This window comes from Gadus macrocephalus, chromosome 12 (genome assembly GCF_031168955.1).
Source record: "Gadus macrocephalus chromosome 12, ASM3116895v1".
NCBI classification, from domain to species: domain Eukaryota; kingdom Metazoa; phylum Chordata; class Actinopteri; order Gadiformes; family Gadidae; genus Gadus; species Gadus macrocephalus.
Window position 1 is genome coordinate 14,724,902 of NC_082393.1, and position 10,022 is coordinate 14,734,923.

The following is a 10,022-nucleotide window of genomic DNA, read 5'->3' on the forward strand; positions in this document are numbered from 1 at the left end:
CCATCTCTTAAAAGAAGGGAGGTTAATGGGAGGAGCATTAGCATTTCTATACCTACTTAAAGCTTATGCAGCTTTTTATTATACTGGAACAATCATTCCATCCTACAATATTATATTCCTATATCAAATGTACCTACCAGTTAAGCTAAGGGGATGGACTTGTGTGAATTTTCTCATGTATGTTGTCTCCGTACTAGGACATGCCATAGAATATTTAGGAGGGGAGAACAAGACACTCATTAATCTAGGAGTGGCTGTAAGCCTGGTTATCATCTACCTCACGTACTTAGACCAGCTCAATAGAAACTCCCAAGGCAGTCTACGGAAACAATGTGAGAAAATAGCTAGTCAGGTAGCAATAATGACCACAGCCTGTGTACTAAGTACGGTTGTTGAAATAGATCCAGCATGGGCTGTAATCTGTTATACTAATTATGTAGCGGGACGGGTGAAGAGTAACTAACACCTAGGGTCAGTGTCAAGAAGACTCTGACCAAAAGACTCCTTTTCCCCTTCCCCGTACTAAAAATCTGTCAACTAATCACTGGCCTAACCCAGCCCATACAGCCAGATGGACCCCCGGGAACCCCCAGACCAGAGACAGGAGGAGTGACTGAAAACAATAGCGGACCAGCTAGAGCTACGGCAGAAACGGAGGTGGCCGGTATAGTAGACAGCATGTCCAATGTTGTAATCACTCATTCCTTCGAAGAATGGCCCACATTAGGCAGAACAAGCTATCCAACCCGAAAAAGAAAATCTAAAACACCTTTAAAAATCTCGGATGACACCCCACGTGAAGTGGGATATATAGGAAGCGCGTTAGCGGTAGAAATGCAAGAAGTAATCGACCAGGTGATGGAAGATCACCATAACAACCCAATTCAAATTAACCCTGACGCGGACACCTCAGACCCCTTTTTCTTAGAATCGTTTATTCAAGGAATAGGCGACCTCACTGGGGACAATAGAGAGTTGCCTCAGGGGGAACAGGATAACTCAGACGGGGAGATTACGGAAGCCCCTTCAGACGAAAGGAGGGTAACGTTTAACTTAGAGACTGAAAGCTCCTCGCCTAGTGACAATGACTGTCATTATCCTAATGACAGTCATTTTCCTAACCCTAACCCATATACTAAATATCGATGCGACCCAGGGGACAGAATAGTAGTAGATGGTAAAACCAAGAGAGCCAGGGTGTTGTCTTCACTTTCTTCTCCCGTTTATGACCAAAGGAATCCCCCAGCTAACCAAGGGCTAGCACCCAGAGAAGTAATGATCTATCAATGTCCCGGGAATACCCCCAGGGGCCACAGACTAGATGGGTGGTTCTTAAACCGGGCGTCCCAAGCTCCTCGCTCAAGAAGGGAGCCTTATGACCTAACAAGGGGACGGGGCGACAACCAGATGGGACTCAGACAGCCTAGAGAGATGAGCAGCCAGAGATTTCTCTCTCCCGCATCTAACACTCATGCCCAAGGAGGACCAAACTTCAGGACTCGGGCGGTACCAAGAGACACAACTCCAATGCGGTCCCCACCCCTGATGGGCGTTGGGGCCCTCATACGGGGCCACACTGGGTCCCTCTCTGCTCAACGACCAGAATACTCCCAACATACTCGGGGGGAAGGCTCCCACCTTCCCTCTGAGGTGGTTTTCCGGGAACAAGGAGCAGGCAAGAACCAGCTGTTCCAGCTCAAGGAGGGAAAGTGGTTCAAGACGAACAACTACAATTTGAAGGACCCAGAGTGGACCTTCGACAACATTTACAGTCTCCGGCTGGGACCCCGAGGATGGCCCCAGCTAAGTGAGGTCTACCAACACATCTGGCCCCTCAACTCCATCAGAGAAGCGGACCACCTGATGCCGTACTCCACTCTTGTCGCCTCCGCCCCCGAGGAAACCAGGAGATATTCTAACCCGAGCATCATACGCCTGGCCCGAAAGCTGTTTTTTTCATCTCCCCACAAAAAAGAAGTTCTGTATCCTGGAAAGCAGCAATGGACGACACATCATCTACCTTGAACAACCCCAAACCCCTTACATCTGGGATTGGGCTCCAACTTCGGATGAAGTTGGACCCCCCAGGCCTTGGCGCAGATAAACAGAGAACTGGGGCCCCCACAATGACAACACCCACACACTAGTACACATACACTCACGCATACACAAGTACACATATGCACATATACTGATACGGCATAGGTGCATGGGAGGATGACGTGTGTCCCGATAGGACTCACTATATTGGTGCACCTAGCCGTTCCAGAATCACTCCAGAATCATGCTGTGACACCATGCTTTCAACAAGATCACCATATATATTGTGTATCTCATATCTTATGATAAAGAAAATTGGTTTCTTTATAACTTTTTGTGTATCTCTTATGATAAAGTAAATTAATTGCTTTATAACTTATTGTGTATCAAATATATCCTAAGATAAGGTAAATTGATTACCTTATAACTTCTTTGATGCTTGCATATGTTTTATGATAAGGTAAATTGATTACCTTATAACTTCTTTGATGCTTACACATGCTTTATGATAAGGTAAATTGATTACCTTATAACTTCCTTAATGCTTACGTATATTTTATGATAAGGTAAATTGTTTACCTTATAACTTCTTCAATACTAACATATATTTTAGGATAAAGAAAATTGGTTTCTTTATAACTGCTTGTGTGAAAGTAAATTGCTTACTTTAGATTTTCTTATGTGTCAAGATTATGTGCCTTAAAATGTCTTACCATAGGGCTAACTTGTTACATTATATACACTTTTATGTAGTAAATTGAATGCTTAAACATGTCTCCTCGTGGAGAAACATTGGAGGAATACAAAGAACATGTGTCCCTTTAGACCCCATGATGTACGAACACAACTTCAAGCTCCTTGTGTTGCCCCTCGGGCAAAATAAGGGAAACTCTGGAACGTTTATCAAAGGATCTTTTGTTATCAGGAGAGTAAAACAGGGAAATCTGCAGAGAAAGCTTGTTCGTTAGTCAGCTCGCTCGTTCTTTTTTGGTTCTTCTGCTGCTGGTGTGGTGCCGTGTGTTCTCTGCTCTGCTCTTGCTCTTCTGCTTCCAAAAAACAGCGGCCTTCATAGCAATAGATTTTCATCTTAGGGACTCTGACACCGTAACGCTCGGTTCAGACTCTATTTTCTTTTTAGTTTAGATTTAGAAATCATCTGAGAGTACGTTGGTAACTCAGTTTTAGAACTCCAGCCTCAAGAGCCTCTTGAGAGAACGTTGGTACTTTTAATAGAAATCTTCTTTAGCACTAGCTTAGTCTCAAGCGTGATTAACTCAACAAAGGCAACTCTCGGGGTCGTGCGGTGTACTGGGGCACGAGAGTTGTGTCAGCGTTAAAACCTGGGCTCCACTTGGGAAACGTTGTTAAAAACCATTAGTTCTAGAAACCCAGCCTTGGGATCCACCCGAGATTAACGTTGGTACTTAGATTTAGAAACCCAGCCTTGGGATCCACCCGAGATTAACGTTGGTACTTAGACTTAGAGACCCAACCTTGGGATCCACCCGAGATAAACGTTGGTACCTACTTTTAATAGGCCACTTTTCATCTATATTCTTCTTCTTTTACTGTCTTTTCTTTTCAAATCTATACTCGGTTGTAAAAGTTATTGTGTTTATTGGACCTAAAAATAAATCTACCTGACTACATTTGTAGTAGGTTAACTCAATCGTTCGAGTCCTTTTCCCTGTCGACTCCTCGACACAGGCAAAGCCGAACGACGCGCTCTCCCAGCTGATCCCCTCACGGTGAGTGGCGCATTGTACAGGCAATGGTTGATTGTGACTGACGTGTATAGGGGGTGACAACGGCAAAAAAGATACATCATCATTTCGTATTAACTATTATTATTATTTCGAGAGACTTTGGTCCCGCTAAACGGACGGGTCTGAATTTGTATTAAAGTAAACTGTTGTGAAGGGACTTAACAGAGTGACCTGGGTCGGACCGGATCACGACTGAGCCGAGCCGGACCGAGCGCCTCCGTGAAACCGACGATTCACGGAAACAAGCGGGCTCGACCTGGGTTGGTCCCGGGGAGCGTACGTGCGACACCCAGACTCACACACACAAAACACACCCCGGCGGAGCAGTGTGTGTGTGTGTGTGTCGTACGCGACCGTTCCCAATAAATCACCGCGAGTGCGGTGCCCGAACACTCGACAGTTCGTAACCACCCACAGAAATTCTGAAGGAGTCGTGATTGAGCTAGTGCTAAATGCTAATACGTGTATGGTAGTTGCTAAGTTCGTAGTAACAGGCTAGTTACAGAATTTTGAATGCAATGGCAGAACGACATCGAAGTACATGAACTGCGACATGCTGCCTGCCGCCGGTTGCCGCGAGGCACCACCGCCCGGCAGCGGGCAGCCGGGCGGTGGTGCCTCGCGCCGGTGTAAGTACCATATTGGCTCGGCTGCCAGATCGGCTCGGGGTCCGTCGTCTGCTGATTACGTCACACAATACGCTATCTACAGCAACGCAACTGGGACAAACTAAATTGCATTCTACTTTCACGATAGATAGACAGACACCATTTCGCAAAATGTCAGTTATCTCAGAGTGTGTATTTGTCTTATTTACTTAGACTGTTAGACTATTTATAGATATAATGTAACATATAATGTATAATAAATATATATATGACATATATACATAGGCGTCGATTACGGGGGGGACGGGGGGGACATGTCCCCCCCACTATTTGAAATACGAATTTTGTCCCCACCAGTTTTAAAAATGTGCAAACCAATTGCGACTGAAAAAATCCCCACATACTCAACCGAAATCGTCAAGTCTAAAATCATGCGATAGGCGCGCTCGAAGACATCATTTATTAGATAGGCCTACCTAATAACCGTTGGAACACACAAGACCGGAACCCATAGCAACGCTGGTAAACAAACCCCGACTCCCGAGAAGCCCAATCCCTATGAGCTCCCCGCGCTGCGGCCATCCGGAGGCACACAGAGCTTTTGGCCGTGATATTATATATACAATTATATACAATTATATACTATTATATATAGAGCTCCGAGAGTCGCAAACGGCAACAATCACTTTCTCCTCCATGCTGCAGTACACCCCGGACTGCACTGCGCTCAGTTTGACGGTTGAACGCTGATTGGCTGTTACGTTACACATGTCACTCAGTGGCCACGCTGTTGAACGCTGATTGGCTGTCATCACGCGAACGTTTAAATTTGTCGCGCCACAAATCCTCGTGAACGCGCTCGCCTGTGCACGGCGAAAGTGTGGCGCGACAAATCCAAAAAATTTGCCCGATACGCGTCTATACGTTCACTTTGTATGGGATCTTGTCGTCCCGTTGCGTTTGGTGTGAACGCACTGGAGAAGTTTCAAGACAGACAGCCAAAATTGACATTTTTATTCAGAAAATAGCCGGTCCTTTTGCTTCCTATAAAAAGCATGTTTGTGACACTGGATATCGATATGGATACGTCATCTAGCCTGCATGTGGAGGGCCACATAAGGTAAGAAATTGGTTTACGTAAACTTTGCTGCTGGTTCTGTTTGCTCGTGAATCGTGATGACCTGAGGCCTGTTTCAGGTAGCTGGTTTAACATACTCTGAGTTTAATCCTGCGCTCTGAGTTGGTTGACTCAGAGTTCAGGGTTGAAAAGCAACTCTGGGTTTTCGGTTTCAGAACAGGTGATCAGCGTTGGGTTAATCAACTCTGAGTATGTTCACTCTGGGTTGAGGGCGTGCCTGTTGACTATGAAGAGCCATCATCAATGGATCTCTGATAACATGATCAAACATGGACCAAAAGCGTAGATCCACTTACTTTTCCCCCACGGAATTGGAAATTCTAATGAACGCGTATGCCGGCCCGCGGCAGCGAGAGCGTAAGAGAGAGCTCGGCAGGAAATAGCTGAACAAGTCAATGCGTGAGTAAAATAAATTAGTAAAATAAAATAAAAATAAGAGGAAAGTTTAATATCTTCCACTTATTCAATATGTAATGTGTGTGTGTGTGTGTGTGTGTGTGTGTGTGTGTGTGTGTGTGTGTGTGTGTGTGTGTGTGTGTGTGTGTCAATTTACACAGGAACAACCCGAGTTGCCCCAAGAGGACTTGGCAGCAAATGAAGATGAAGTACAAAAATATAGTTCAAACAGGTAAACTAATGTTTAATTAAAATCAAATCAATTGTGCTGCTTTGCCTGCTCTACCTAATTTAACAGCTATATTCAACATGTGATGGGCCTATATTTAAGCAGGAAATGTAAGTAGTACATTTCTCAGCCACCCCAACACTGCCAATATTTAATAGGATTTAGATATATTAGAAGGCTACTCCTAGGCAAAAGGCATTATATATATTATATATATATATATATATATATATATATATATGTATATATATATATATATATATATGTCTTCAAAGTAGCGCATACTGAATATTAGGGTAACATTTTCCTCCATGTTAGCAAATTGAAAAAAAGCAGAGGCCCGGCAGACTGGAGGGGGTCCACCTCTGCAGCCCTCACAGAGGCTGAGGAGATGGCCCTCAGCCAACAGAGTATGGGTCATGTGGCTGAGGGCATCCCTGGGGGGAGCTCCTCTGATCCCCCCCACCCCCCCGGATAGAAGTGCCTTTATAAGAGGTTGGTTATTCAAAATAATTAAATATGTACACGCAACCCAGCGGGTTGCAAATTAGATGGGGCAATATTCTGGCTCAAGTAATAATTTCACTGTCTAATCATCTTCTTCCAGTTACTGATGGCGTCATCGCCCCACTTGAACCAGATGCCCTCACCAACCTCCATGCAATTGTAACAATTCTTCACCTTCCACAGATTATTAATAATGTCTTGGTAATTGCTGAACACAACCGTTAATGTCATTACAGGAAGATGATGGAGAAACATTGTCTGCGGCATTCGAAAGGGAAGAGAAAAGGCCTATTGAGGTTAACACCTTTTAAAAATAACCTCTAAAAGTTGATGATAGCGTTGTACAATTTAAAACTGACATCTTCTTTCTCTCAAACAGGATGAAATCGAATCCAATGAGAGGCCATCCACTTCTAAATCACAGCTTACCTCTGTAAGATTCTCCCTGGAATTATAATGAAACGCTCTACTTGGCACTGTGAAATCCAATCTCATCTTTTGCATTCCTATAGCTTCCAGTCAAAGACTTATATAAAATCTATCTAGAAAAGCAAATACACAAAGCAGACTTGGAAATGGACCACCTTAGGCAAAAGATGCAAAAGGATGGTTTGGAGATCCACATTTTGGAACATAAGTTAAAGGTGGGTGAGGTGCAAACTGGGATACTGTTCCCTGCTCTAAAAACATACCCAATATGAATGACATTTTTTGTGCTTTCAGGAAATAAAGAAATCCTCATAAAAAGTAGATTGTCTTTATTAGAACATGGGCTGTGGTGGGACAAGTTATTTTGTTGAACAGTTTACTCAAAGGGTTTTACTCCAGTGAACAATGCAGACGATTATGCTGAGCATGTGCATGTAGAGAAGAAGCATCTGGTTAAAAGCAGTACCAGGGTATTTTCTGCCCTGCATTCTTAATATGCGTTTCTTGACTTGCAGCAGTTATAGGTCCGTGGTTAGTCAGCTACTCTGATCATTGGAAAGCCACAATGTTAAAGTGACTGTAGTACAGAGCGGGTGGGATGCACGGGGCGGATCATTCTGCAAATGCGTTAATTGCGTTAAAAAAAAATGAAAAAACCTTAAACTTAAAGCATGCCCCCGCTGCGTTTGAGAGTTAACATGGGGGCTAAGAAGGTGGTCTAAATAAATGATAGATTGCGCTGAAAAACGATAGCGCTCGTGAAGAATATTATCAGGAAAATAAAATCCACCAGCCGGCGTCTTAATAATCGTTCCTCACGGAGATTCCCTCTGAGGATCGCAGCCTCTACGTCCGCAGGCTCTCGTAGAAAAGGACGTGCCATTTCTAACACTTCCTTTTGTCGGAGAGCTGCCTTCAGCCTTATAGACAACAAACTCAGAGTAGGTCTAACCACCTCCCGAGCAGGTTAGGTCCACGGCGTATGTTGCCGCAGCAACTAACTCTCGGTTGCACTGAACCTGCTACCTGAAACGGAAAACCCAGAGTTTCCATTAACTCAGAGCGAACAAACTCGGGGTTGCCTCAAAACCAGCTACCAGAAACAGACCTCTGGCCAAAGGTTACCCACGGTCCGAAGCGATTGTGATCTGATTCTGGTTGGTGCTCCAGTTAGTATGCCTTGTATATATAGATTGCAGCTAGTAGCAGCTACACACGGTGCGATTGCTATGCCAATGTGGTTATAGTTGGTTTTGTCTGATTGAGATATGTGACGACTTGGAGCCCGGTAGGCCTATCCTGACATGAATATGTTCTCGCATAACCTGTGTGATTATCCTAAACTGAAGGGGATTTTATTTGCGGACAATTTTCTTATGATGTTGTAACGAGTGAAGTCTACATTGGTCCTTCGCAAGTGTTTACTGGTGGTCAGGATTTGGCAGATGCAATTCTCCTCTGGGTGCTTGTATTTTTCTTCTTTTTTTAATGCAGCATAACATATGCTACAAGCAGCCCTTGCTCGTCTTCAAAAGGCTGATGCTCAGTACCTCGTTTCATTTCGTACCCCCTTTACAGTCTGGCATTGTTTGTCTGCACAGCGAACGTAAACAAACAACTAATACTGATTTACTGATTTAAGCTTCAAATACTAATTTTCCGAACCAGTATTTGAATAATTTCAACACCTGACAATACACTGTACAGCATATTGTAATGCAGCGTTGAATGGATGAATAGCTTACATAAGGGTACCCAGCACTTTTCAGACCACACTCAAGCTTATGGTTATTGTCCCCACCACTTCTAAAAACAAACTGACGCCCTTGCATATATATATATACTTAAGATAAGATTATCTTATCTTATATATCAACCCAGTCGCCAAGAAAAAACGTCAGTGGTGTACGTTTCCATGAACACTGGATACGTAGCATTTCAACGTAAAAAATAGCGTGTTATACCTACGGTATCCACGTGTGCCGCTGTGGAGGCGGGTTTCGGGGTTTGGGTTTCACGGCTTTCGCGGCAAATTGTGGACACGATTGTTTAGGGGGGGGGGGGGGGAGACTGTTGTTGACCGGGGAGGGGGAGACACGTTTGTTGAGGGGGGACGACGACACACGATTGTAGGGGGGGGGGGGGGTGGGAGGACACGTTAGTTGAAGGGGGGGGGGGGGGGGACACGTTTGTTGAGGGGGGGAGACACGTTTGTAGGGGGGGGGGGCACGCTCGACAACGAGAGTTGGTTTTTATTGAACGCTCGACAACGAGAGTTGGTTTTTATTGAACGAGACTTCAACACGGAACAGCTGCGCGAAACGATGGTCACGTCACTCTCGGTGATGGTGTCGACAATAATGAACACACGAACAATGTTAATAGAACAACACACAACCACATAACATCCCGAACCCATTAACCCCACTTAATCCTAACAACAAAACAAGTTAACAAAAGCCCCATTTGTCAACTGAGAACCCCAATTCCCAGAATCCCCCGCTGCTCCGGAACACTGCGTAGCTTATATTAATCTTTATTATCTGAATGGGAAATGCAATATTTTAGGACAGATACACCATTAAACGCGTTTCTAATGACATTTCTAGCGAGAAATGTACATTTTCCTTACATAATCTTCAGTCAGTGAATGTGTATGATCTTTATTAATCTTTATTATCTGAATGGGAAATGCAATATTTTAGGACCGATTCACCGTTAAACGTGTTTCTAATAACATTTCTAGCGAGAGATATACTTTTTAATTGCATAATCTTCAGTCAGTGATTGTGTCTGATCTTTAGTTTTATCGTTATTAGGAGTCGATCGGCTCGCTCGCATGTTTCAACGACGTCAGGTTGCTTTCGCTAAACTAGCAGCTCACGTGCTTCCTGCGTTTGTGTTATTAA

At 44.2% G+C, this 10,022-nt stretch overlaps 2 long non-coding RNA genes across 2 annotated transcripts; both read left to right on the plus strand.

Moving 5' to 3' along the window:
• The first annotated feature begins 5,893 nt into the window (after window positions 1–5,893).
• LOC132469162 (uncharacterized) lies at window positions 5,894–6,180 on the plus strand. The gene is made up of 2 exons (XR_009528365.1): window positions 5,894–5,951; window positions 6,110–6,180. It is a non-coding gene; the product is annotated as an uncharacterized LOC132469162 (long non-coding RNA).
• A 303-nt stretch (window positions 6,181–6,483) lies between these two features.
• LOC132469737 (uncharacterized) lies at window positions 6,484–7,644 on the plus strand. The gene is made up of 3 exons (XR_009528479.1): window positions 6,484–6,843; window positions 6,921–6,980; window positions 7,064–7,644. It is a non-coding gene; the product is annotated as an uncharacterized LOC132469737 (long non-coding RNA).
• The last annotated feature ends 2,378 nt before the right edge of the window (window positions 7,645–10,022 follow it).